Source organism: Anguilla rostrata, chromosome 15 (assembly GCF_018555375.3).
Source record: "Anguilla rostrata isolate EN2019 chromosome 15, ASM1855537v3, whole genome shotgun sequence".
NCBI lineage: Eukaryota > Metazoa > Chordata > Actinopteri > Anguilliformes > Anguillidae > Anguilla > Anguilla rostrata.
The window spans coordinates 35,911,445-35,925,642 of record NC_057947.1 but is presented as its reverse complement, the minus strand read 5'-3'; the positions used below and the strand labels follow the sequence as shown (position 1 = coordinate 35,925,642).

General features: G+C 47.2%; 1 protein-coding gene across 4 annotated transcripts in view; it reads left to right on the top strand.

The window, feature by feature from the left end:
• The window catches only part of tbc1d4 (TBC1 domain family, member 4), a 45,214-nt gene that overhangs the window by 2,666 nt on the left and 28,350 nt on the right, over positions 1-14,198 (top strand). The window lies entirely within an intron of this gene.

Genomic DNA, 14,198 nt, shown 5'->3' with positions numbered 1-14,198 from the left:
TGTTGGGAGTGTTTACACTGCAGGGCATTTCCAGAGCGTAGACGGTGTTGGGAGTGTTTACACTGCAGGGCATTTCCAGAGCGTAGACGGTGTTGGGAGTGTTTACACTGCAGGGCATTTCCAGAGCGTAGACGGTGTTGGGAGTGTTTACACTGCAGGGCATCCAGCGTGCGTGTTGGGAGTGTTTACACTGCAGGCATTTCAGAGCGTAGACGGTGTTGGGAGTGTTTACACTGCAGGGCATTTCCAGAGCGTAGACGGTGTTGGGGTTACACTGCGGGCTTTCAGAGCGTACGGTGTTGGGAGTGTTTACACTGCAGGGCATTCAGAGCGGACGGTGTTGGGAGTGTTTACACTGCAGGGCATTTCCAGAGCGTAGACGGTGTTGGGAGTGTTTACACTGCAGGGCATTTCCAGAGCGTAGACGGTGTTGGGAGTGTTTACACTGCAGGGCATTTCCAGAGCGTAGACGGTGTTGGGAGTGTTTACACTGCAGGGCATTTCCGAGCGTAGCGGTGTTGGAGGTTTACACTGCAGGGCATTTCCAGAGCGTAGACGGTGTTGGGAGTGTTTACACTGCAGGGCATTTCCAGAGCGTAGACGGTGTTGGGAGTGTTTACACTATCTGGGGCCTCCCGCCTCACATTTGAACCTGCAGTCAGAAACGGCGCTTTGAAAAGTTTCTGTGAGCACATCACTGAATTATGAATGCTGCACAGCTTTCCAAATTTAGACCAGCGTCAGTCAGGAAGACATGCTGCATTTTTTAATTGCCGCTGGTATATCGCCCATGACCCGGAAACCAAACCCGGAGGACTGTTATTGTATGGTAATCACGTGCAACCACAATGGGGTTTTTTTTTGTTTGTTTAAATTCAGTCTTTATTTACCAGTAATTCTCTTTATTTCTGAGGTTTTTGGTTGCCTTTGTATTGAGTTGTGTGTATGAGTGTTTGTGCGTTTGTGTGTGTTAGTGTGTGTGTGTGTTATCGGTGTTAGTGTGTGTGTGCGTTATCGGTGTTAGTGTGTGTGTGCGTGTGTGTGTGTGTGTGTGTGTGTACATTCTGATAGAACACTCCACACCATAGTCTGCAAAAATAAGATATGACTGCATGTGCTGCATTGCTGTTGTTGTATTACTTATTATGCTAATTGCATAATACAGCATTGCATTAATTTAGAATACACTCTTATCCAGAATTACTCTTATCCATTGTTCGTTTTTTTAATTTGGTTTTAACTAGTTATGTACTGTAAATGTTAACTGTTAATGCAGCAGCGTTTGCTGTGGTGTGGCAAATCATCTTTTGTAAATTGGATGAATTATTAAAGTGCCATAAATTATCCACCGACGCTGACGCAGCAAAGGTGAGTGTTCGTAACCTGAACACCTTGCACATTAAAGGTTGCTGGCGTGCTGTCTGGGGCCTGGGTGTTTGTTGAGATCCACAAGGAGATCAATGTGTAATAAGATCATTTGCTTGATGTAGCAAAGCAGTGCTGTATTGGTAGCGCTCTCTGTGTGCAGTACGCCAGTTTTTTTTTCTTCAGTTTGGCTGTCTTTTGTGAAAGCTTTCAGGGAAGTGAATTGTTCCACATTTGTACACCACACTGTAATCCTTTTGAGGAACCCCCCCCACCCCCATAATTATCACTGTCTGCTCGAATCCTTCTCCATCTCTGAAGATACCGCACTGTTGTATTAGCCTACATGATGAACAAAATGAAAATAACTTCTCAACCAAACTAATAATTTTTATGATTTCAGTCATTTTTTCAGCATAATGCAGATGTGATAAGGACATTCGTGACAGAAGATTATCATTTAGCACTCTGTGCAACAGATACTTTCTCACTTCATCACACTGTTAGTGTGATTTGGTGCAGGGCTTTGAGGGAATCAAATGGATGTCATTTATTTTGCAAAGTCAAGTGGTGTAACCTGACGATGTGATGTTTTTTGACAGATGGACAAAGTTCTTGCCATTTAACAGCTTTAACACTGGCCTGATGGCTCTATCCTTTCACGGTTCACATGGAGAATCAAAACTGTATTTATGGAAGTGTGTACCTAAACAGGATAAATACATCAAAACTAAAATGTGGACTTGAATAGATCAAACAAGTTCAAACGTCCTAGAAGCCTTTGAACAAGGTTCTCCTGGAGTCTGCACGTAAGGGCTTCTTCCCAGTTTGAGGCTGGATCCTGTGTTTATAAAAGTTTGTGGCATTTTAAGAGTTTATATGGCTCATTTAGGTATTTTCAGGTGTACAAAAAGATCATTAGAATCCAATTTGCACTCAGTTTGCAAATTGCACTGTCCTGGAAAGCAAGTCATTTCCTCAATCTAAAACATGTTAATGCCAGCAAAGTGTGTGGAAGTCAGTTATGCATGGGATGCCAGTTTGCAAAGGGAGGATGTGGAAGAAGGCTGTGGTCTTTGTTAAGATTAAATGCTCTCCAACCTCAGCTGGTCTGTTTTGGCTGCCATAGCTTATTATGCCATTGCCACTGTTCCCGGTGGCGTCCTGAGTCAGGGCCTTAGTGAGCATTATTGCTGCATTGAGACCAGCCTGCAAAAAAGGGGGAAAAAAACAGGATTTCCAATATAAGAAATGGCTACATTATCAGTGGAAGTAGACTAAGTTGAGCGGTTATGCAGTTTTAAACATCCATCCTTGGAGTGCCTAGCTCAAAGGATCTCTCTGTGAAAGGGCTTGGCAGCACTGCCACTGAAGTGCAAGCCCATTGATTGCATGTTTGTTGCAGTTTTATTTGTCAAGAATTAGGCTTTTGTGTGTCTCCTATTTTATTCCCCTCTCCCAGAGGCTCAGAGGTTCGGAGAATTGGGACTGGCAGCCTGGAGCACGTGTGTGTGCTTGGTACATACAGGCACCTGCACTCAGAGAAGCTGTTTTGGAAACCAGCGTTTGTTTTGTGTGCTGAAGGCATTTTTTGGAGGAGAGCTCACGGGATTGGCTGGCTGTTGCAGGCGTAATGCCCCACACGCAGGCCGAAACGCTGGGCTTTATCTCAGGCCTGCGCTCCTCGGTGTGCAGAAGCGACAGGAAGTGCAGTTTGAAGGGCGCGCGCATTGCGCTCGGGATAAGGCTGCAGTGGGGGACAGGTTTCAGAGCGATAATGAGCCAGACGGGAGATTGCAGCTCTGCTCAGTCTGTTCTGTAGTGGGGGGTGAAAGGATCAGTCTGTTCTGTAGTGGGGGGTGAAAGGATCAGTCTGTTCTGTAATGGGGGGTGAAAGGATCAGTCTGTTCTGTAGTGGGGGGTGAAAGGATCAGTCTGTTCTGTAGTGGGGGTGAAGGATCAGTCAGTTCTGTATGGGGAAAGGATCAGTCTGTTCTGTAGTGGGGGTGAAAGGATCAGTCTTTCTGTAGTGGGGGTGAAAGGATCAGTCTGTTCTGTAGTGGGGGGTGAAAGGATCAGTCTGTTCTGTAGTGGGGGGTGCAGGTCCCTGATACTGTCTGATGAGGTTACGCATGACAGAAGGGCAGCACTTCCTGCTTCATTTCCTGTTTTGAAGTGATTGTGGCTGTGATAGCGGCCTCAGTTCTATACCAGGTAACAGACATTACTGGCCTTAAAAAACAATACCTATCTTTTTAATTGGGGATTTATCGGTCTTTTGCTAGCGTCTGGCTGACGTGCTCATTATAGAGCGAGCCGTGCGGGGTCTCCCCGCGCGTGTTTGTGTTCTCCTGCGGTGTTTTGACTCCCGCGGCGGCGGTGATGAATTGCGGTGTGAACATTGCTGGAATGCTTGGTGTGGGAGTGAGAGATGAGGGCCTGAGGTGGGGGCAGGGCCTGAAGGGCCTGGGGGCGGGGCCTGAAGGGCCTGGGGGCGGGGGCTGAAGGGCGGGGGCGGGGCCTGAAGGGCCTGGGGGCGGGGGCGAGGGCTGAGGCGCACTGAAGGGCCGCCGTCGGGCTAGAAACGGCCGAGTGCCTGGGGTCGGAGTCGGCTAGTACGTAACACCTGGCTGCCAGGATGCTGGCTTTCCGTGTGAAGTCCGTGGGGTATACTGTGCCGTGTGTGCAGTGTGTTTGCATGTGTTGTTCGTGCCAGTGTGGTGTCGTCGTGTGATTGCCTGTGTGCCAGTGATGTCTGGCCTGTTTTTGTGTGTGTGTGCGTTCTGTGTGTGTGTGTGTGTGCATGTCGCGTGTGTCGGCTGTGTGTTGTGTGTGTGTCTGTGCGTGTGTGCATGTGCGTGAGTGTGCGTGCATGTGTGTGTCTGTGCCTGTGTGTTTGTGTGTGTGTCTGTGCGTGTGTCTGTGTGTGTGTGTGTGTGTGCGTGAGTGTGCGCGCATGTGTGTGTCTGTGCCTGTGTGTTTGTGTGTGTGTCTGTGCGTGTGTGCATGTGCGTGTGTGTGTGTCTGTGCGTGTGTCTGTGTGCGTGTGTGTGTGCGTGCATGCATGTCTGTCTGTGTGTGTGTGTGTGTGCGCGCGCGCAAGTGTGTGTGTGTCTGTGCATGCGCGCATGTATGTGTGTGTGTATGTATGCACAAATGTAAGTAAATATTATCTCCTCTATACTCCTTGGGCGAAAGTTGTGAAGGTTATTTGTAACTTCCTGGGTCCCGGGTTTGGCAGTTTTCAGTGTCTGCAGCAGCACCGTTTCCTGAGGGCTTCGCAGCCCATTGAACGTGCGCAGTTTGGGCTGAAGTGTTTGTGCAGGGCAGAAGGCCGGAGCATGCTCTCCTGCTATATTTAGAACGCGTTCTGAAGCTGCAGCTCTCCACGCTGCTAAAGAATGCTGCTCTTCTGGGCCCAGTCAGCACATGCATCCGCTTCCATCTCTCACTTTTCTTTTTTGGACTGTCACTTCTGCTGCTGTTTATCACGCTCAGTCTTTACATTGTTTTTGTTTGTTGTTTTTTTCCTCATTGCTATGCATGTTATTTCCAGATACCGATCGTGGACCTCTCGACATTAAGGGCATAAATGATCACGTTCAGCTTTTTTGGGCACAGTCGTCTGTCTGTTTCTCTGTTTTCTCTGAAGTTCAGACGCAGGACCTGTCTTACTAAGGCCTTTAGCACGAACAGAACCTTTTAGCACACGCAGAACCAATAACACGGCCAGTGACCGGTTACGGTATTACGGTCGTGCTATTGTTTTGCCTGCGCTAAACGTCTTTGTAGGTCAGCCCCACAGGAGAAAATCTGAGGGCGACTCGGGTTAGAATAGGGTAGTGACCCTTTGCATGGATTCCAGTGTGTTGCCTCTGCCTGGTTTTACTCTGAAGGCTCGTATGACCCGTTTGACCCCACGGTGCGTCGTGATCCAAGTGGGAGTAGGAGTCAGGAGGTAAAGCAGCCCCTGGACGCGTGCCCAGCAGGCTAGCCTGCCCCGCTTCACACTAGTCCTGTGCAGGGGAGGTTCTCTGCCACGGCGGTTATGTTCACAGCCAGCGTTCTCTTCCACAGCGCGGCACAGCCAGCGTTCTCTTCCACAGCGCGGCACAGCCAGCGTTCTCTTCCCTAGCGCGGCACAGCCAGCGTTCTCTTCCCTAGCGCGGCACAGCCAGCGTTCTCTTCCCTAGCGCGGCACAGCCAGCGTTCTTCCTAGCGCACAGCCAGCGTTCTCTTCCTAGCGCGCACAGCCAGCGTCTCTTTAGGCACAGCCAGCTCCTTCCTAGCGCGGCACAGCCAGCGTCTCTTCCTGCGCACAGCCAGCGTCTTAGGACAGCGGCTTAGCGCAGCCAGGTTTCTCCTAGGCCAGCCAGCGTTTACCCAGCGCGGCCATCCAGCGTTAGCAGGTACAGCCAGCGTCTCTCCAGCGGCCAGCCTAGCGCTTCACTAGCCGGCAGCAGGTTCTTCCACGCGGTGCACAGCCAGCGTTCTCTTCCACAGCGGCACAGCCAGCGTTCTCTTCCCTACGGCACAGCCAGCGTTCTCTTCCCTAGCGGCACAGCCAGCGTTCTCTTCCACAGCGCGGCACAGCCAGCGTTCTCTTCCACAGCGCGGCACAGCCAGCGTTCTCTTCCACAGCGCGGCACAGCCAGCGTTCTCTTCCATAGCGCGGCACAGCCAGCGTTCTCTTCCACAGCGCGGCACAGGACTGTTAGAGCTGGTTACCGATCCGCAGATACATACAGCCACTCAGCCCACGGCTACTGAAGCCTACAGCTGCCTCTCTGAAGTGCTTCTGGAGTTCGTATCCCCTTCCAGTAATTGGCTCAAATATTTAGCAGTGCGGTTGGGGGTGTTGTGTCAGTCCAGTTAGCAGCGTAGGTGGAAATGTGACAGTGTAGTGTAACGGTTCTGGAACTCGGTGTCCAGGTTTTTCGCTAGGTTGTTGGTTCGATTCCCAGGTGTGGACTTGAGCCAGGTGTCTAATATGAATCCCTAAAATATGCAGCCTTATAAATGGACAGCATGTAAAAGAATGGAAGCTGTTTCTGATGCCCGAAATGTAGATGTAATTAAGATGGGCTGTTCACAGTTGGTGAGGTGTCAACCCTTATATCTGTTATGGTGGGGTTTATCTTTGGCAAAGCTAAATAGTTTTTTGTGCTGCAGATTATTTTATGATGGCCTCGGTCTGTCTGAACCTGTCTCTTGTAAAGCTGTGTTGGAGCGTGTGCACACAGGCTGGTCCAGGAGAAAGAAGGCAGACATCACTAGGCGATCGCAGAGTTGAGTAGCCACATGGTCACAGTGGAGGAGGTACAGAAAATGGCACTGGTTAAAGTGCCATGCAGATTTATTTAATTTTCCTTAATAAAATAATGTTATGGAGACCTGTCTACTTGTGTGAAAGGCATGTGACTTTGGATGTGAAGGTAAACGGGCAGGTCAAAGCGTTAAAGCTGTGTTAGTGTTGGATATCTGGTGTGGACAGGCCAGCTTGTTTACGGTCCTCAGGTGCTATACTTACTCCCTCTCTCCTTTTGTAATCTGGGGCAGCGTCTCATATTACCTGGTCAGTAAGATGCAGAATGTAATAAATAGCTTTCTGGGAAATACAGGGCTGTTCCAACGAATTCATAAATAATATATGCAGTTTTACAGCCAAGAGATGTCAACCTACAGCGTATAAGTGTTTGCTATTGAGCATTCAAGATTCAGACACTCAAATAGACTCGTCACTTTAGTCCATCAGAAAAGAGTGTCAGTGTTGTAGGTGTCATAGGTTTGCGGTCATAAACTGACAATAATATGTGACTTGTATATGTCAAATTGCAACAATATTTGTATGATATTAACAAGGTTTTTAATATTGATTTCATTTTACAAACGATAAGTGTGCTTGAAAGGTTATTTCTGTGGTCTTATAGCGTTATCATGTTCAGGGGTTGCAGGCAATTTCACAGTGGAAAGCTCGTTAGTGTTAATTGTGTTTGGTTAGTTGCATAGCGCCTACAGACCTTGCTTAAGTACCTTGAAAAAAACAATTTAATTTTCCTGCCACTTGCACGACTTCAAATGTTGTAAATGAAGGACACACAACAGAACATAGGCCCTGTATTGTGAATCATTAATTGTTTGGCATGGAATGGAAGCCATATTGTGCATGCTAAAATATGCAAACATGCTTATTTCTTTAATTATTTGATGAAAGTTTGATGGCATTTTTCAGATAAGATATTTAGCATTTATCCACTCACATCCTTTAGTGTTTAGTTTTTTTTAATGCATATTACAGAAGGCAGGATGTGCTTGAAGCATTTTAATAAACGAAGGGATTTCTTTTTTTTGAGGGCTGAGAATCTTGCAGTTCAAAAGTCAGTTTGCACAGTATTGGTGGATTGGGCCTCTAAGGTCTGTTAATGGCGTTGAGTCTAACGATGTGCTCAGTTCCCACACGTCCAGGCCTGTAAGCTTTTAAGCGTCCGGCTCGTTGTCGGGTGCAGAGGGTGCTTTGGATGTTTGTACAGATGGCGTGGGGCAATATAGCTGCCAGGCCCTGCAGAACTGCATGCGTAGGTGGAACGGGTGCTGCTGAACACACAAAAAAAATAGGCCAATCACAAAGCAGTATTGTGGTGATGTAGGGTCGCTTTTAAGCGTGCCGTGATTGGCTGAGTGCAGAATCGCATCATTACAGGGTGATTTACCAGCGCTGGTGCCACATCCTCTGTGTTCACCTGCACCATTCCACACCTGTATGGATTCTTATGCCTCTTTTAATCTCTGATAGTCGACCGAGCCCTGCCTTTTCATCACAGACAGAAGTTCCTAAGGCTGCAGTAAATCGAGTTTCTCATTTCAGAGTAGTTGAAAGATCAGTAATATCGAACAGGTCTCAAAGCGGTCAATGAAAGGTCAGCGGTAAGAAGCGTGCTGGAGTAATGCCAGGCTATTGATGGCTGAGGTGATCTAAATTAAAATTATGATTTCACTCTATTTTCTCTTGAAGTTAAGGCACTGCACACTGTTGTGTTTGTGCCTCTTTGAAGCAAGTTTTTTTTTTTAAACAAAGGGGTTCCAGTTCCTTCCACGGTATTGAACGTTTGAAATCGTAGACTCTGAAAACATCTTCAGAAATGGTGGTGGCAGGGAGATGAGAGACGTTTATACGCACAAGTGAGAGAGGCGTCTGAAATGAGAAACTGCTTTGTCTGCCAGCCGAATACTGATCAATCGGATTAGTGCCAGTGGGGTTGTTTTCAGGCTCTTATCTGATTGCAGGAAATTCTCTCTCAAAGTGTAACTTCCCTTTCCGGACGCTGCACGAGAGCGAGCAAATCTGGAGCTGTGATTGGTCACCTTTGTTTCAGTTAGCGGTGCTGGTAATGATATTAAGTGGCTTAACCCAGAAACTCACAGGGAAAATGTGGGCCTGTGACCTAACAGAACAACGTCTGTTGAAATGGATTCAATAAAAGGAAAGTGGAGAAAATGAAGTCGGGATGGTTTTGAATGTTGAATGTTATGTCAGCTTTAATTTGAAGATATTTTTATCCTTATGGTGGCGGTGGGGGGGGGGGGTCTGTGTATGAATTTCAGCCCTTTTTATACATAGTTCCCCTGTTTACTTTTTCTCTTGATAGTTACAGGGTGCACGGTATGTGGTCTGTGCTGTGGCTCTGTTGTGTGGTGTGGAGCTGTATATTCTCCTGTAGGTCATGTGACACAGGTATGTGGTTCCAGAATGGCATGTCTGTGGAGGATGACCTTGGCGTTCTTCCTCTTGACGGCTGTCAGTCGGCTTGGTCAGTGTTCTGTCTGTCTGTCAGTCGGCTCGCTCAGTGTCCAGTCTGTCAGCCGGCTCGGTCAGCGTGTTCTGTCTGTCAGTCGGCTCGCTCAGTGTTCAGTCTGTCAGCCGGCTCGTCAGGTTCTCATCGCTGTCAGTGTTCATCTGTCACGGCTCGGTCAGTGTTCTGTCTGTCAGTCAGTCGGCTCGGTCAGTGTTCTGTCTGTCAGTCGGCTCGGTCAGTGTTCTGTCAGTCAGTCGGCTCGGTCAGTGTTCTGTCTGTCAGTCGGCTCGGTCAGTGTTCTGTCTGTCAGTCAGTCGGCTCGGTCAGTGTTCTGTCAGTCATCCGGGTTGGTCAGTGTTCAGTCTGTCTGTCAGTCGGCTCGGTCAGTGTTCTGTCTGTCAGTCTCGTCCGTAGCTCGGCTCAGTGTTTTGTCTGTCAGTCCTCGTCATGTCGCTGTGTCTCGGTCGGTCTGTTCTGTCTGTCAGTTGGACGCACTGTTCTGTCTGCAGGACGCAGTTGGAAGCGTGAGGTGGTTCCTAATCTGCATCATCTGTCACTAATGCCGTTCAGCTCTGAGCGGTTGCTGGCTAGGAAGTGCTAGGCCTGTCATTATAATTCAGCAATCTGGACGACAGAAATCAATGACGCACAGAGGCTCACCCCCTGTCATCCTTCATTAATAATGTGTTTCATATTTCTTCTCTTTGAGATCGTGGCCTTTTTTTCCATCCATCCATCCATTATTTATACCTGCTAATTCCTGGTCAGGTTCATGTGAGAGTCAGGAATACACCCTGGATAGTTTGCAAGTCTATCACACGGCACACACACCATTCACTCACACACTCATACCTACGGGAAATATCCAGAGAAAACCCACATGGACATGCAAACTCCACACACAACAGCTCCATCTGTACTATTATAGATGACCATGTTGGCAGAGCTTGCAAGAGCATTATTTAACATATACACGCAGGCAAATGCTTTGTTTAGAAGCACACCTAGAGTTGCTGTAATATTTATGTAAGGGCTTTTGGACGTTAAGCTTCCACATAGGAAGCTTAGCCACTTTTTCCACATAGCCAATCTAGACATCTTTCTTTTTTTTGTTTAAAAGGAGAGTGGACAGTCAACTCTTCTTTCATACAGACGCTTGTTTTGCTTTATTCAGACAGGGCAACTGGGGAAATAATTGAGGGCCGCAGATAGAGAAGGGGCCCGCGGGTCAGAAGGACCCATGGTGGGTTATTTGTGTGTGTGGATGGAGACCGCGGCCTGTGCCTCTTCCCTGCACAGTGTCTTTTATTCATTGCTAAGAGAGAGGCTTTCCATCGCGCTAGCTACATGGGTTGAGCTGTATCGCTAACGGTTGCTAAGAGAGTGGCTTTCCATCGCGCTAGCTACATGGGTTGAGCTGTATCGCTAACGGTTGCTAAGAGCGAGGCTTTCCATCGTGCTAGCTACACGGGTTGAGCTGTATCGCTAACGGTTGCTAAGAGAGTGGCTTTCCATCGTGCTAGCTACACGGGTTGAGCTGTATCGCTAACGGTTGCTAAGAGAGAGGCTTTCCATCGTGCTAGCTACATGGGTTGAGCTGTATCGCTAACGGTTGCTAAGAGAGAGGCTTTCCATCGCGCTAGCTACACGGGTTGAGCTGTATCGCTAACGGTTGCTAAGAGAGAGGCTTTCCATCGTGCTAGCTACATGGGTTGAGCTGTATCGCTAACGGTTGCTAAGAGAGAGGCTTTCCATCGTGCTAGCTACACGGGTTGAGCTGTATCGCTAACGGTTGCTAGGAGAGTGGCTTTCCATTGCGCTAGCTACATGGGTTGAGCTGTATTGCTAACGGTTGCTAAGAGAGAGGCTTTCCATCGTGCTAGCTACACGGGTTGAACTGTATCGCTAATGTCAACAGCTGTGCGACGAGCCGAGCCCAGTCTTTATCGCGCTCAAAGCAAACTGACTTATTGCACGTCGCGGAATGAGAAAGGGTGTTTTTATTAAAGCAAAAGTAATTATTTACTGACCTTTCCTGACAAGTAAGTTTCTATTCAGCTCTTAATATGCTTGTTGGCATGTCCTGTTGGACTCTGGGTGACTGTGTTTACATGGGGAGCTGAGCACGGGTAATACTGAAGCAGTTTAAATTAAAATCCTCGCCACTCTCTGGTTTTTCCACAGTGACGGGCGGCTTCTGTTTTCCACTTTTGTGACATGACAAAAGGGTCATTTTCACAGTGTTATTTGCTTTTAGAAAATACTTTTGAAGCAGAAGGCCCCAAAAGCACAGGCTCTGTCTCTCATAACCAAACATGGGCGTGCTCTTCTTTTCCTTACATGATGTCAAGTTTGTTGAATGCTAGAATTAACCAAAAATGTTTTTAAACAAATGGAAACTCAACAGCACGTTCCTGGGAAAATAAACTCTTTTGCGGCCAAGTGTCACTGTGTTTATAAATGCGATGGAACAATTTAGAGATATCCAGATGTTTACAGGATCCGGGTAAATTCATAAACATATTTTCAGATATAAGCGCATTGTGTTCTATGGTAGTGTGTTAACCCTAATGTTGGGAACTCCACATGTTGTGATCCTACTGGGAAAAAATGCACAAATTTGAGCCCATGACGTAGATTAAGTTAGTGAGAAACACACTGGTAAGCGTTCCAAATTGCAACACATTTTCTGTTTGTTTGTTTTTATTGTTTTAATTATTTTTTTAAAATTTTATTTTATGTAGAATGCTGTGATGTGGACATACTAATTAGTGATCCCTAGAGCTGATTGACAGTTTAGAAGGAGGAAGGTGGAGCTACACCACCTCCTGCCCCATGTGACCACAAGCTCTGAGAGAGAAACGGTCACATGGTGTGTTTTCTGTGCGTTGATTGGCTGAAGCTGCACGGAGCTGTGTGTGTGCGCTGGTGTAGGAGGAACACAGCCTTCCTTGTATGACTGACTGCTCTGTTCTCCGGACGCTCCCTGGCAAACAGTGGTTTTCCCTGCCGCAGCGCGTCAGGGGCGGCCGGATGAGCCTCTCCTGGCCCTGGCCGCCTGATGTTATGTCTGAACACGCAGTCTTCCCTGACGCTAACCGCCTCTCTGCAACGGTGCCGTAAGAGCACACTTTGCTCGTCTGTTTGAGAGCCAGCCGAACGAGCTCACGTAACCTTACACTCTTTTTTTTTTTGAAACAATATAAACAGATTTCCGTCAGTGTTTGTCTGGGAGTGATTGCGACAGTCGGAGCGTTTAAGTTCAGTGACTGGCTGGACTGGTGTCTCAGGTGAAAGCTGCAGTCTCTCTGCTCTGCCGCTAACGCTGCCTCAGTGTTGCCTGTGCTAGGGGTTTATGGGAGTTCTGATGCTTAATATCACTTTCCAGAAGAATTTTCTTTTGCATGTACATAGCAGTTAATAATTGAAATAATGCTTTTTTTTAATGTGAAATATTAATGTCACTGAATTTTCCCTCGGCTTTTTGAATACCGAACCATATGTTTGGGCCCAATCCTTTGGCGGGACAACCTTTATGTGCAGCTCGTGCGGGTCGAACGCAAGGCCACGCAACTCGTGGGCAGTGACACAGGGGACCCACTGTACCCACTGGCCATTTGGAGTCTTTGGCCAACTGTATCGTCCCGTGGGACAGTAGGCCTCGTTAGGCACAGGAAGAGCGAGGACCTCAATTCAAAGAGCTGCATTTTTAATGATGGTAAAGTCTAAAATGGTTGCATGTGGGACAGGGAGCGAGTTGGCAAGTGTCCTCTGGGAAATGTCCGGGTGGAGCAGCGTGTTTGCAGAAGGCGACAAAACAGTCCATTTATAGCCACACAGAGGCACAGCCAATGGGCTGAATAGGATTGTTTGTTTTTTTTTTTTTTTAAGTTTGTTTTAAGAGAAAACATTTCATCGGCAATTTGAGCATTTGGTAGATGCAAAGCATGCATTAAGAAGGCTTACTGAGACTGATTATGAGGGGTTTGATTTTGCATTTTGTGGAGACCATTAAAATGACTGTTGTGAAACTTGAATTGAGTAGAAATCCTGGGAAGTCGGCCAACAGACAGTTATAAAGAGGTGACCACAGCCTGTCTGTTTTTTGTGAAAGTCAGTTGTTTTGTCAGGTTGATAAGCCTAGGGAGGGGGCTTTTGGCCTCATTTCAGTCTGAATGGACATTTATATGTCCTCTCTTTTGGAGGATTTCCATGGACCTCCGCTCGGGTGACAGAATGGATTTTGTGCAAAGATGACTTTTAGCCTGGATTTTATGTCTCCATGTCGATTGAAGTTACTGAGTTGGGCGTTCCAATCTGGACCAATCGGTCGCCCTACATTCAGCCTCCCTTCTGAATTCCACATGCAGTGCTTACGGCCTGCCTATGAGTGGCTGGAGAAATTTCAGCCTCTGTGGCACAAAAAAACTTTAAGACTATGTAAACGTGTGTCTTGACCCTGGCTTAACAGACTGAACAATCACTCGAGCTTAAAGTGATGGACCAGGAGGTTAAACCGTCGGCTTAAAGTGCTAATGAACGCAGTTTAGCTGCAAACAGAGCAGCCCGTCAGTTGTTTTAGTGCTTCAATATCAGTACGGAAAACACAGAACAATGGCTCATGTTATTGATAGGTTCTTTGAAAAATGAATACTGTAACAACAGGGTTCTAGCGGGGCCCAATAATAATAATAATAATAATAACAATAATGACAATAATAATGATAAATGCTACATAGGGTTATAGAAACTTTGAATGACAGAGGACCGCGAACATCACAGTGATTTTTATGCTCTTTTTCAAATGTTTTCTCGACCGAACGGGAATGTGTTTGTTCTGCAAATAACCTGTAGTTCTTATGGAGGTGGTGCGTAGGCTAGTATGTACACAGAGTGCTGGCTTATTTGTTTTTCATTTCCAATGGTGCTGTGAACAAGTAATCCATTCGACCTTGGCTCATAATCTCTTCCTCACTCTTTCATAAAGGTCATATTCGGCTGCCGTCGGTCCCCTGGTGTTTGGTCTGATTTACAGCGGAA